The following is a 13123-nucleotide window of genomic DNA, read 5'->3' on the forward strand; positions in this document are numbered from 1 at the left end:
GTCTTTCAAAATAAAGGTTGGGTCAAATTTAGAACAAATATAGTAAAAATGGACATGTAATAACCTGTTGGAGGGATGAAGTCGGTTCATGGCTCACATCTGAATCTGGAGAATGTTGAGATAGAACCTCAACAGTTGTTTTCTGCAACAAAAAACAAAAATATAATGTCAGAACTAATTAATTATAACATTACCAGCACTTTTTTTCCCTCCGGGTACTCCGGCTTCATCTTACCTCCAAAGACATGCACCTGGGGATAGGTTGATTGGCAACACTAAATTGGCCCTAGTGTGTGAATGTGAGTGTAAATGTTGTCTATTTGTGTTGGCCCTGTAATGAGGCGGCGACTTGTCCAGGGTGTACTCCGCCTTCCGCCCAAATGCAGCTGAGATAGGCTCCAGCACACCCCGCCACCCCAAAAAAGGGACAGGTAGTAGAAAATGGATGGATGGATAGTAAAATAGTCAAGTAATAACCTGTTGGAGGGATGAAGTCGGTTTATTGCTCACATGAATCTGGAGAATGTTGAGATAGAACATCAACAGTTGCTGTCTGCAACAAAACACACAAAAATAATGTTAGAACTTATTAATTATAACATTATCAGCACTTTTTGTTGATAACATTATGAGCATATAATGCCAGATAAATAGTAAAGATATTTATAGAGGGTTTCTGTCTCTTGTCCCGCTCATGTCTTGAGATGAACTTCCCTCGATACTCGACCACAAAAGAACCTTTTTAAATTGATGCAAGAGCAAATACACCATATCCTGATAAAACAGTTTATCAATTAACAATGTTTGGAATATCTACTTTTAAAAAGGAATAATAATAGTCGTTACTTGACCAAAAATTCAATTACAAACAGAATTACTCTTTCATAAATGTAAATAATTATTAAATAAAGTACAAACCCCGTTTCCATATGAGTTGGGAAATTGTGTTAGATGTAAATATAAACTGAATACAATGATTTGCAAATCATTTTCAACCCATATTCAGTTGAATATGCACAAAGAAAACATATTTGATGTTCAAACTGATAAACATTTTTTTTGTGCAAATAATCATTAACTTTAGAATTTGATGCCAGCTAACATGCGACAAAGAAGTTGGGAAAGTTGGCAATAAATACTGATAAAGTTGAGGAATGCTCATCAAACATTTATTTGGGACATCCCACACGTGTGCAGGCTAATTTGGAACAGGTGGGTGCCATGATTGGGTATAAAAACAGCTTCCCAAAAAATGCTCAGTCTTTCACAGGAAAGGATGGGGCGAGGTACACCCCTTTGTCCACAACTGCGTGAGCAAATAGTCAAACAGTTTAAGAACAACCTTTCTCAACGTTCAATTGAAAGAAATTTAGGGATTTCAACATCTACGGTCCATAATATCATCAAAAGGTGCAGAGAATCTGGAGAAATCACTCCACGTAAGCGGCATGTCAGGAAACTAACATTGAATAACCGTGACCTTCGATCCCTCAGACGGCACTGTATCAAAAACCGACATCAATCTCTAAAGGATATCACCACATGGGTTCAGGAACACTTCAGAAAACCACTGTCACTAAATACAGTTTGTCGCTACATCTGTAAGTGCAAGTTAAAGCTCTACTATGCAAAGCGAAAGCCAATTAACATCCAGAAACGCCGAGATCATCTAAGATGAACTGATTTAAAGTGGAAAGGTGTTCAGTGGTCTGACGAGTCCACATTTCAAATTGTTTTTGGAAATATTCGACATAGTTTCATCCGGACCAAAAGGGAAGCGAACCATCCAGACTGTTATCGACGCAAAGTTGAAAAGCCAGCATCTGTAATCGTATGGGGGTGCATTAGTGCCCGAGGCATGGGTAACTTACTCATCTGTAAGTTACCCATCTGTTTGGAACAACATATGCTGCCATGTAAGGGCCGACTTTTTCATGGATACCCCTGCTTATTTCAGCAAGACAATGCCAAGCCAGATTCAGCTTCATAAAAAAAGAGTGCAGGTACTTTCCTGGCCGGCCTGCAGTCCTATCGAAAATGTATGGCGCATTATGAAGCGTAAAATATGACAGCGGAGACCCCGGCCTATTGAACGACTGAAGCTCTACATAAAACAAGAATGGGAAAGAATTCCACCTTCCAAGCTTCAACAATTAGTTTCCTCGGTTCCCAAACGTTTATTGAGTGTTGTTAAAAGAAAAGGTGATGTAACAAAGTGGTGAACATGCCCTTTCCCAACTACTTTGTCACGTGTTGCAGCCATGAAATTCTAAGTTAATTATTATTTGCAAAAAAAAATCAAGTTTATGAGTTTGAAAATCAAATATGTTGTCTTTGTAGTGCATTCAACTGAATATGGCTTGAAAAGGTTTTGCTAATCATTGTATTCCGTTTATCTTTACATCGAAAACAATTTCCCAATTCATATGGAAACGGGGTTTGTAATTAATGTGTTACTTGAAAAATGTTTGTTTTAAATATCTAGCATATACAGTTGGGAGACATTTCATAAGTGCAGAGTGTGTGTGTGCCTTTAAAAAGCCGTGCCTTTTGCCAAGTGACGTGGGACGTCAGCGCCCAGACATAGCAGAATAGTTCAGCTGTATTTTTTAGCTTAGCAGTGGCAGTTAAGATAGTTCTGTTGAATGTTTTTGTTTGCGTGTGGATGAGGCCTCTTTCTATTTGATATCGTGTTCGTAATTACTTCCGGGGGTTGCTTTCATTAGTAAAAAGATATTACCTGCACTAAACCTTTTGTGCTTCTAACGCTGTCTTGTTGACATACAATCACATCAAAAGTAGCATGCCACATTACATCAAACGCATCGTAACAGCGTTGTAGCGTACATAAAAGTTATTAGATTACTCGTTACCGGTAAAAGTAACAGCATTAGTAACATCGTTTTCATATACCGCTGTTATACCATCCATCCATCCATCCATCCATCATCTTCCGCTTTTCCGAGGTGAAGTCGCGGTGGCAACAGCCTAAGCAGGGAAGCCCAGACTTCCCTCTCCCCAGCCACTTCGTCTAGCTCTTCCCGGGGGATCCCGAGGCGTTCCCAGGCCAGCCGGGAGACATAGTCTTCCCAACGTGTCCTGGGTCTTCCCCGTGGCCTCCTACCGGTTGGACGTGCCCTAAACACCTCCCTAGGGAGGCGTTCGGGTGGCATCCTGACCAGATGCCCGAACCATCTCATCTGGCTCCTCTCGATGTGGAGGAGCAGCGGCTTTACTTTGAGTTCCTCCCGGATGGCAGAGCTTCTCACCCTATCTCTAAGGGAGAGCACCCCTACCCGGTCGAGGAAACTCATTCCGGCTGCTTGTACCCGTGATCTTGTCCTTTCGGTCATGAACCAAAGCTCATGACCATAGGTGAGGATGGGAACGTAGATCGACCGGTAAATTGAGACCTTTGCCTTCCGGCTCAGCTCCTTCTTCACCACAACGGATCGGTACAACGTCCGCATTACTGAAGACGCCACACCGATCCGACTGTCGATCTCACGATCCACTCTTCCCCCACTCATGAACAAGACTCCGAGGGGCCATATAGGTCGGGTGCATTGTGAGCTGGGCGGCAGCCGAAGGCAGGGCACTTGGCGGTCCGATCCTCGGCTACAGAAGCTAGCTCTTTGAACGTGGAACGCTGTTATTCCAAACACTTCTAATTAAAGCCATATAATACAACCTCTATTAGACAGTAAGGAAATGATCCAAATGAGATGTTGATACAGTTACCATTGATATGTTACATAACAAGACATACCTTTCCAATCATTGATCCACTGGGCCTTAAAACAAGACTTGTCACATCCAGATCACATAAACTCGGTGGCTTCAGCCTCAGGATTACGTCTCGCTCTTCTTTTGGACACGATGTCTATATCATGTGTTGATGCGCCTAACAAATCCACACATAAAAATTAAAAAAGTCAGTGACACAGAAATAAAACAAAGAACCAAACCCTTCAAAAACTGTTAAATTTAGGCTCAGTGCAGACATGAAGCTTCTCAAACAAAGAACTAATGTAACAATATCAGTAACATGCCAACTCCACAGTGCTTATCAGCTTGAAATATTTGTATTTGAGAAAAAGTATAAACAATTTGAAGAACTCTAGTCTGTCTTGTTTAAAATTAAGAAAAGGTTTACTAGCATAGTGATCAAGGGTGATGGGTCAAATGCAGAGAATAATTTCACCACACCTAGTGTGTGACAATCACTGCTACTTATAATCTTCCATGCAACTTAAAAAAAAAAAAAATTAAATGCCTTGGCCTTGGCCCAGAACTGAAATGCTTAATTTGACCTCATAAAATCAAATCTGATTGCAATTAATAACAACAAACATTTAACTGTTGTTTATAATGAACTATTTTCCTATGTTAAAAAACATTGGTCTATTTAATTACGTTGAACTCCATTTTATGCTCACCTGATTCAACCATGATGTCGAAGACTGTCAAAGATTGTTTGTGGCCAAGATAGATGTCCCCCTCCGGTGATGCAGGTCCCGGAAGTGATGTTCACTGAGCGCTCTGTTGTGCTCAAAATCGAGTGTGAAGTTTTGTATTTCGATTATAAATGGTCCTTTTGGAAAACCCTTTTTATATATATATTCAATATTAAGTGTGATACATGAGCTGTATAACTTCCATGAGGAAAATAATTAACTAGTGATTTAGCCCTCTGTTAGGAGCAGACATCGTCCAGCGGCCAATCAGGCGGCGCCTAACTGAAAATTGGACCAATCAGACGAAGAGACTCTTCAGAGTGGGCGGAAGTAACCATCTTGAACACCATGTAAAGGGAATACCTCCAAAAACAATCCCCCATTGAATCCAAAATTTGTCCCAAAGATAAAAATACCAAAATCATGTGCTATTGTAAATATTAAATACTGGATGTAGTTTGGATTCCATTTGAATTATCGCCTTTGTCTCAATCAAGGTTGAAAGTTTTTTTTCAGGCACATTTGAAGTAATTATTGTGCGGCATTGTATTTTAGACAACATAATAGAAAAAAGCCCAATACAGTAAAATACTGAATCAAACCGATTAAATCATCACCATAATCCCTTTATTACTAATTGTCTAGCCCAAATCCTCTCCAGATAAACCAAATGAATAGATAAAACTAACATAAAAAAGGTTGAGATCATCAGATCAGTTGAAAATGTGTTATTTGATTTAGATTTCAAAAGTTTGTTTATTGCTGTAATGATTAGATGTGGAGTTTGCATGTTCTCCCCGTGAATGCGTGGGTTCCCTCCGGGTACTCCGGCTTCCTCCCACTTCCAAAGACATGCACCTGGGGATAGGTTGATTGGCAATACTAAATTGGCCCCAGTGTGTGAATGTTGTCTGTCTATCTGTGTTGGCCCTGCGATGAGTTGGCGACTTGTCCAGGGTGTGCCCCGCCTTCCGCCCGATTGTAGCTGAGATAGGCGCCAGCGCCCCCCGCGACCCCGAAAGGGAATAAGCGGTAGAAAATGGATGGATGGATGGATTAGATGTTTTTCAAATGTTGGAGTGTGTGAGTTTCTGACCCACATGACATATGAGGACATATGACATATGAGGACAAGTGTGTGTGTGTGTGTGTCATAATAGCAAAGATGGCCACTAGGGGCAAAATCGAAAGTGACCCAAAAAATTACACACACTTTCACACATTTTTTCTGAAAATTTGACAAATGAAGACTTTAGAGATTTTTGGTCTGGGAACATGCTGGGAGGGTCTAGAACACGATAGCATTGCGGGAAATATGGGGACATGGAAAATGTCCCCATATTTCAACAGGTCCTCATATGTAAGGTGAAATTTCATAAAAATGTCCCCATATGTCACTTTGACAAACGCACACACACACACATACATACATATATATATATATATATACACATATATACATATACAGGCACGTGCGCCCGCACGCACGCACGCACACACACACACACACACAGACACACACACACACACACACACACACACGCACATGCACAGTGGGCTAAATTTGAATGTGTGTTTGAAATAAAAAGTCTCCCAAATGAACGGCTCCCAACTGGGAATCCTTTCTGGTGAGTGACTGTAAAGAGCCGTTAAAAAACTGGACTGGTTGGCGAAGGTGTCATCTCAGAGACAAAGTGTGACTGAAAGATAAGATCTAACACGCTGGTTGGCAACAAAGTCAGACTTTGATTCATGGCAGGAAGTGTCGCTGCTGGCTCTGTGATTGACAGCTGGGTGAGTGCCAGCGACAGGCGGCACAAACGCTGACTCTTTAACGTCCACTCACATTTAGCACAACATTCACAACACTCTTTAACGTCCACTCACATTTAACACAACATTCACAACACTCTTTAACGTCCACTCACATTTAACACAACATTCACAACACTCTTTAACGTCCACTCACATTTAACACAACATTCACAACACTCTTTAACGTCCACTCACATTTAACACAACATTCACAACACTCTTTAACGTCCACTCACATTTAACACAACATTCACAACACTCTTTAACGTCCACTCACATTTAACACAACATTCACAACACTCTTTAACGTCCACTCACATTTAGCACAACATTCACAACACTCTTTAACGTCCACTCACATTTAACACAACATTCACAACACTCTTTAACGTCCACTCACATTTAACACAACATTCACAACACTCTTTAACGTCCACTCACATTTAACACAACATTCACAACACTCTTTAACGTCCACTCACATTTAACACAACATTCACAACACTCTTTAACGTCCACTCACATTTAACACAACATTCACAACACTCTTTAACGTCCACTCACATTTAACACAACATTCACAACACTCTTTAACGTCCACTCACATTTAACACAACATTCACAACACTCTTTAACGTCCACTCACATTTAACACAACATTCACAACACTCTTTAACGTCCACTCACATTTAACACAACATTCACAACACTCTTTAACGTCCACTCACATTTAGCACAACATTCACAACACTCTTTAACGTCCACTCACATTTAACACAACATTCACAACACTCTTTAACGTCCACTCACATTTAACACAACATTCACAACACTCTTTAACGTCCACTCACATTTAGCACAACATTCACAACACTCTTTAACGTCCACTCACATTTAACACAACATTCACAACACTCTTTAACGTCCACTCACATTTAACACAACATTCACAACACTCTTTAACGTCCACTCACATTTAACACAACATTCACAACACTCTTTAACGTCCACTCACATTTAACACAACATTCACAACACTCTTTAACGTCCACTCACATTTAACACAACATTCACAACACTCTTTAACGTCCACTCACATTTAGCACAACATTCACAACACTCTTTAACGTCCACTCACATTTAACACAACATTCACAACACTCTTTAACGTCCACTCACATTTAACACAACATTCACAACACTCTTTAACGTCCACTCACATTTAACACAACATTCACAACACTCTTTAACGTCCACTCACATTTAACACAACATTCACAACACTCTTTAACGTCCACTCACATTTAACACAACATTCACAACACTCTTTAACGTCCACTCACATTTAACACAACATTCACAACACTCTTTAACGTCCACTCACATTTAACACAACATTCACAACACTCTTTAACGTCCACTCACATTTAACACAACATTCACAACACTCTTTAACGTCCACTCACATTTAACACAACATTCACAACACTCTTTAACGTCCACTCACATTTAGCACAACATTCACAACACTCTTTAACGTCCACTCACATTTAACACAACATTCACAACACTCTTTAACGTCCACTCACATTTAACACAACATTCACAACACTCTTTAACGTCCACTCACATTTAGCACAACATTCACAACACTCTTTAACGTCCACTCACATTTAACACAACATTCACAACACTCTTTAACGTCCACTCACATTTAACACAACATTCACAACACTCTTTAACGTCCACTCACATTTAACACAACATTCACAACACTCTTTAACGTCCACTCACATTTAACACAACATTCACAACACTCTTTAACGTCCACTCACATTTAACACAACATTCACAACACTCTTTAACGTCCACTCACATTTAACACAACATTCACAACACTCTTTAACGTCCACTCACATTTAACACAACATTCACAACACTCTTTAACGTCCACTCACATTTAACACAACATTCACAACACTCTTTAACGTCCACTCACATTTAACACAACATTCACAACACTCTTTAACGTCCACTCACATTTAACACAACATTCACAACACTCTTTAACGTCCACTCACATTTAACACAACATTCACAACACTCTTTAACGTCCACTCACATTTAACACAACATTCACAACACTCTTTAACGTCCACTCACATTTAACACAACATTCACAACACTCTTTAACGTCCACTCACATTTAGCACAACATTCACAACACTCTTTAACGTCCACTCACATTTAACACAACATTCACAACACAACATCCAACACTCAACTTCCCACCAGACTACTTCTACATCTCATTCACTCCATCCAACTTCTTCATTCTTCACCCATTCTATAAAACTCTGCTTTTCATGGAGAATAACTGTCAACCTTCATGAACAAACCCCAAAACCAGTCAAGTTGTCACCTTGTGTAAATGCTAAATAAAAAGAGAATACAACAAATCCTTTTCAACTTATATTCAATTGAATAGACAACAAAGACAAGATATTTCATCTTCACACTGACAAACTTTATTATTTGTTGCAAATGTTAGCTCATTTGGAATTTGAAGGCTGCAACATGTTTCAAAAAAGCTGGCACAAGTGGCAAAAGAGTGAGAAAGTTGAGGAATGCTCATCAAAGACTTATTTGGAACATCCCACAGGTGAACAGGCTAATTGGGAACAGGTGGGTGCCATGATTGGCTATAAAAGCAGCTTTCATGAAATGCTCAGTCATTCACAAACAAGGACGGGGCGAGGGTCACCACTTTGTCAACAAATGCCAGAGCAAATTGTTTAAAAACAACATTTCTCAAGTACTATTGCAAGGAATTTAGGGATTTGACCATCTACGCTCCGTAATATCATCAAAAGGTTCAGAGAATGTGGACAAATCACTGCATGTAAGCCATGATATTACACAGCTTCCATCCCTCAGGTGCTACTGCATCAAAAAGCCACATCAGTGTGTAAAGGATATCACCACATGGGCTCTGGAACACTTCATAAAACCACTGTCAGTAACTACAGTTGGTCGCTACATCTGTAAGTGCAAGTTAAAACTCTACTATGCAAAACCAAAGTAATTTATCAACAACACCCAGAAATGCTTTGCTGAGCCCGAGCTCATCAAAGATGGACTGATGCAAAGTGGAAAAGTGTTCTGTGGTCAAATTGTTTTTAGAAATGGTGAAGCAAAGAAGAAAAAAACATGGGGACTGTTGTAGGGTGAAAGTGTTGTAGTCAGCATGTGTGATGGTATGGGGGTGTATTAGTGATTGTTGTAGGGTGAAAGTGTTGTAGTCAGCATGTGTGATGGTATGGGGGTGTATTAGTGATTGTTGTAGGGTGAAAGTGTTGTAGTCAGCATGTGTGATGGTATGGGGGTGTATTAGTGATTGTTGTAGGGTGAAAGTGTTGTAGTCAGCATGTGTGATGGTATGGGGGTGTATTAGTGATTGTTGTAGGGTGAAAGTGTTGTAGTCAGCATGTGTGATGGTATGGGGGTGTATTAGTGATTGTTGTAGGGTGAAAGTGTTGTAGTCAGCATGTGTGATGGTATGGGGGTGTATTAGTGATTGTTGTAGGGTGAAAGTGTTGTAGTCAGCATGTGTGATGGTATGGGGGTGTATTAGTGATTGTTGTAGGGTGAAAGTGTTGTAGTCAGCATGTGTGATGGTATGGGGGTGTATTAGTGGCCAAGGCATGGCTAACTTACACATTTGTGAAGGTACCATTAATGCTGAAAGGTACATACAGCTTTTGGAGCAACATATGTTGTTATCATCGTCTTGCTGCTTATTTCAGCAAGACGATGCCAAGCCAGGTGTTACAACAGCGTGGCTTCATAGTAAAAGAGTGCGGGTACTAGACTGGCCTGCCTGTAGTCCAGACATTGAAAATGTGTGAAGGGAGACTGTTGAACAACTTAAGCTGTACATCAAGCAAGAATGGGAAAGAATTCCACTTCAAAAATGTGTCTCCTCAGTTCCCAAACCTGCACTGAGTGTTGTTCAAAGGAAAGGCCATGTAACACACTGGTAAAAATGTCTTTTTTTGACATGTGTTGCTGCCATTACATTCTAACTTCATGATTATTTGCAAAAAAATTTAAGTTTGTCAGTGTGAAGATGAAATATCTTGTCTTTGCAGTCTATTTAATTGAATATAAGTTGTAAAGGATTTGTTGTATTCTCTTTTTATTTAGCATTTACCAGGGACGTCACTAGACCTAATACTGTACTGGGGCACAAATAATTCATGTGAGCGTGCAAAGCGCGCAAGCAGCAACATTTTTAGCACTTATTTATCACAAAAAATACATAAATAGTGCTTTAAACTATGAAGTCATATCAGATGATGTTGTATGGATCTTTGATGAACCACCTGAAATGAACTCATGCATTTGACCTACTTGTGCACTTTTTTACTCCAGACTTCTAAACTGCTACTGGTAAAAGCAAAAAGGAAGAGCAATGAATCTTTTTGAAATATTTATTGCAGTAATCATCTGCAAATTTAACATCTACAAAAGCAAAAGAAAAAATAAAGCATCCCTACATCTCTGGGTTATTTTATATTATTTAATTTCCATTTATGGCAATGTGGCTAATCCTATTTCAGATACACAAAACTATCAAATATACACAAAACAATAAAGCCACAGTAGTAGAATAAATGAACAACTGTTGTGTGTTCAGGGAATCATTTTCTGAGAAGTAAACTGTGACGTCTCCTTTTCATTTTTGCAAAGTGGTCAATCACTCTGGACAGACATGCAAATATTACAGTAACTGTTATACAGTTGACCAGTGGTTCCCAACTGCTGGCTCGCGACATAAAAGTGGATTGTGTGTCATTTTCAGTGAGTCGCAGTCACATGTGTGCATGAAGAAAAAAAAGTTTAGGGAGAAAAAAATCAGATTGTGGCAACAAAACCAGATATTTTTAGCCATTTTTCTAGTGACTATTAGTGAGTACTTTAGCAAAAGGCAAAGCGACTAACAAGTTGGAGGAGGACTCAGGACAGACATGGAAATATATTGTTTAAAAATCTAAATGGGGCAACAAAACCCGATATTTTCCGCCATCTTTCTGAAAACAAATACAGAAATGTTACTATTTTTTCTGGAAACAAAAGCAGATTCTTTAGCTGTAGCCATTTTTCTGCTGACAAAACAAGATTATTTTAGTCAAAGTCGCACCGTTCAACAAAACAAGTCTACTGTGCTATTTTTCTGTGAAATACACTTGAATGATTTAAAAATGTGGCTCACAACTTGATGATATGGAAAAAATTTTTCTTCCTGAAGATAAAGCATTTGAGAAGCACTCAACTCACACATGCTGACTCCAAATCATCTTTGATGCAGAAGCAGCAGACAATAACCAACATGATGTTTCATCTTCATTGGAAATTCCCCCGACAGCTCGTACAGCAAATGAATATGTTTGTCTTGATACAAGGAATAATGTTAGCTAACTTAGCATCAACTTAAGACAATGATGTTGCCTAGCTAGCGAGGACTTCACTTACATCTCTCATTCCTGCTGCTTCTTCTCTGCTGCGAGACAATAACTTTCTTAAATCCATCTAGGAGTTACAGTTTGAGTCAAATCCAAATCAAAATAATGTAATTAACAAATTGTTGTTGGCTAACGTTACCTACCTCAGCAGTGATTCGCGACCACTCTCTCTCTCTCTCTCTCTCTCTCTCTCTCTCAACCACCATATTAATTAGCCATGTGCTCACTGTTTCGTGGAGTGAATACAGTAGCAATCAATGACCATACTAAGTAGTATGTGCGCTGTTGTCTATGTTATGTAGACTTAAAACTCTGAAGCATTTTTTTTTAATGGTGAAATTTTTACTGGGGCACTGCAGATTTCACTGGGGCTCGTGCCCCAGTGAAATCTGTCTGGCGACGCCCCTGGCATTTACACAAGGTGACAACTTGACTGCTTGTGTACTTTGTATAGTGTCCCCTCCATTTGACTGCTTAACATAGATACAGGACATCAGACATGTTGCAACACAAAGATTCAGGGCTGGCGCCGTCTGATTTTGATACCAAAACAAGTCTAGGATGATATCGGCTTACATGAACCACGTCCAATACAAGCAGTCTTGCAGCGTGGGAGGAGTTAGCAGCTACACAACAGCTAAGCACACACTAGCACAGAAGCTAGACATTGCTAATAATCATTTATCAACGTTGTCACGTTTGTCAACATAAACAAGATTCAAACTCTTAAAGTTATGTTGCTTACATATGCAAGGTCTCCAAAGCAGTATTACTGTAGTCCAGTAACAAACGTGTCCGCATCACTCAACTTACTTTCATGAATCAGTGGCCACTAGATGTCGCCAAAAAACAATTACCACTCCACTTCAGCTTAAAGACAGCATACATCCATTCCAGACAGTTAATAATATTTCATATCCAACATTGTTCTCTGGCTCTTTCACTTCATGCAACCTTTTATAAAATTCCACATTAATAAATGATACAAGTTTGTCTGTTTTGTTGTATAAATGAATGGTATCGGCAAATACTCAAAGATCCAATATTCAGGGCTTCCTAAACTTTTTGACCAGGGGGGGGGTCTCCACTAAAGTATTTACACACCATTACTGTATTTTTGGGATTATAAATCGCTCCGGCCGAAAATGCATAATAAAGAAGGAAAAAAACATATACAAGTCGCACTGGAGTATAAGTCGCATTTTTGGGGGAAATGTATTTGATAAAAGCCAACAGCAAGAAAAGACATTTGAAAGGCAATTTAAAATAAAGAATAGTGAAGAAGAGGCTGGATAAGTGTAGGTTATATGAGGCATAAATCATTCA

This window comes from Nerophis ophidion, linkage group LG06 (genome assembly GCF_033978795.1).
Source record: "Nerophis ophidion isolate RoL-2023_Sa linkage group LG06, RoL_Noph_v1.0, whole genome shotgun sequence".
Taxonomy (NCBI): domain Eukaryota; kingdom Metazoa; phylum Chordata; class Actinopteri; order Syngnathiformes; family Syngnathidae; genus Nerophis; species Nerophis ophidion.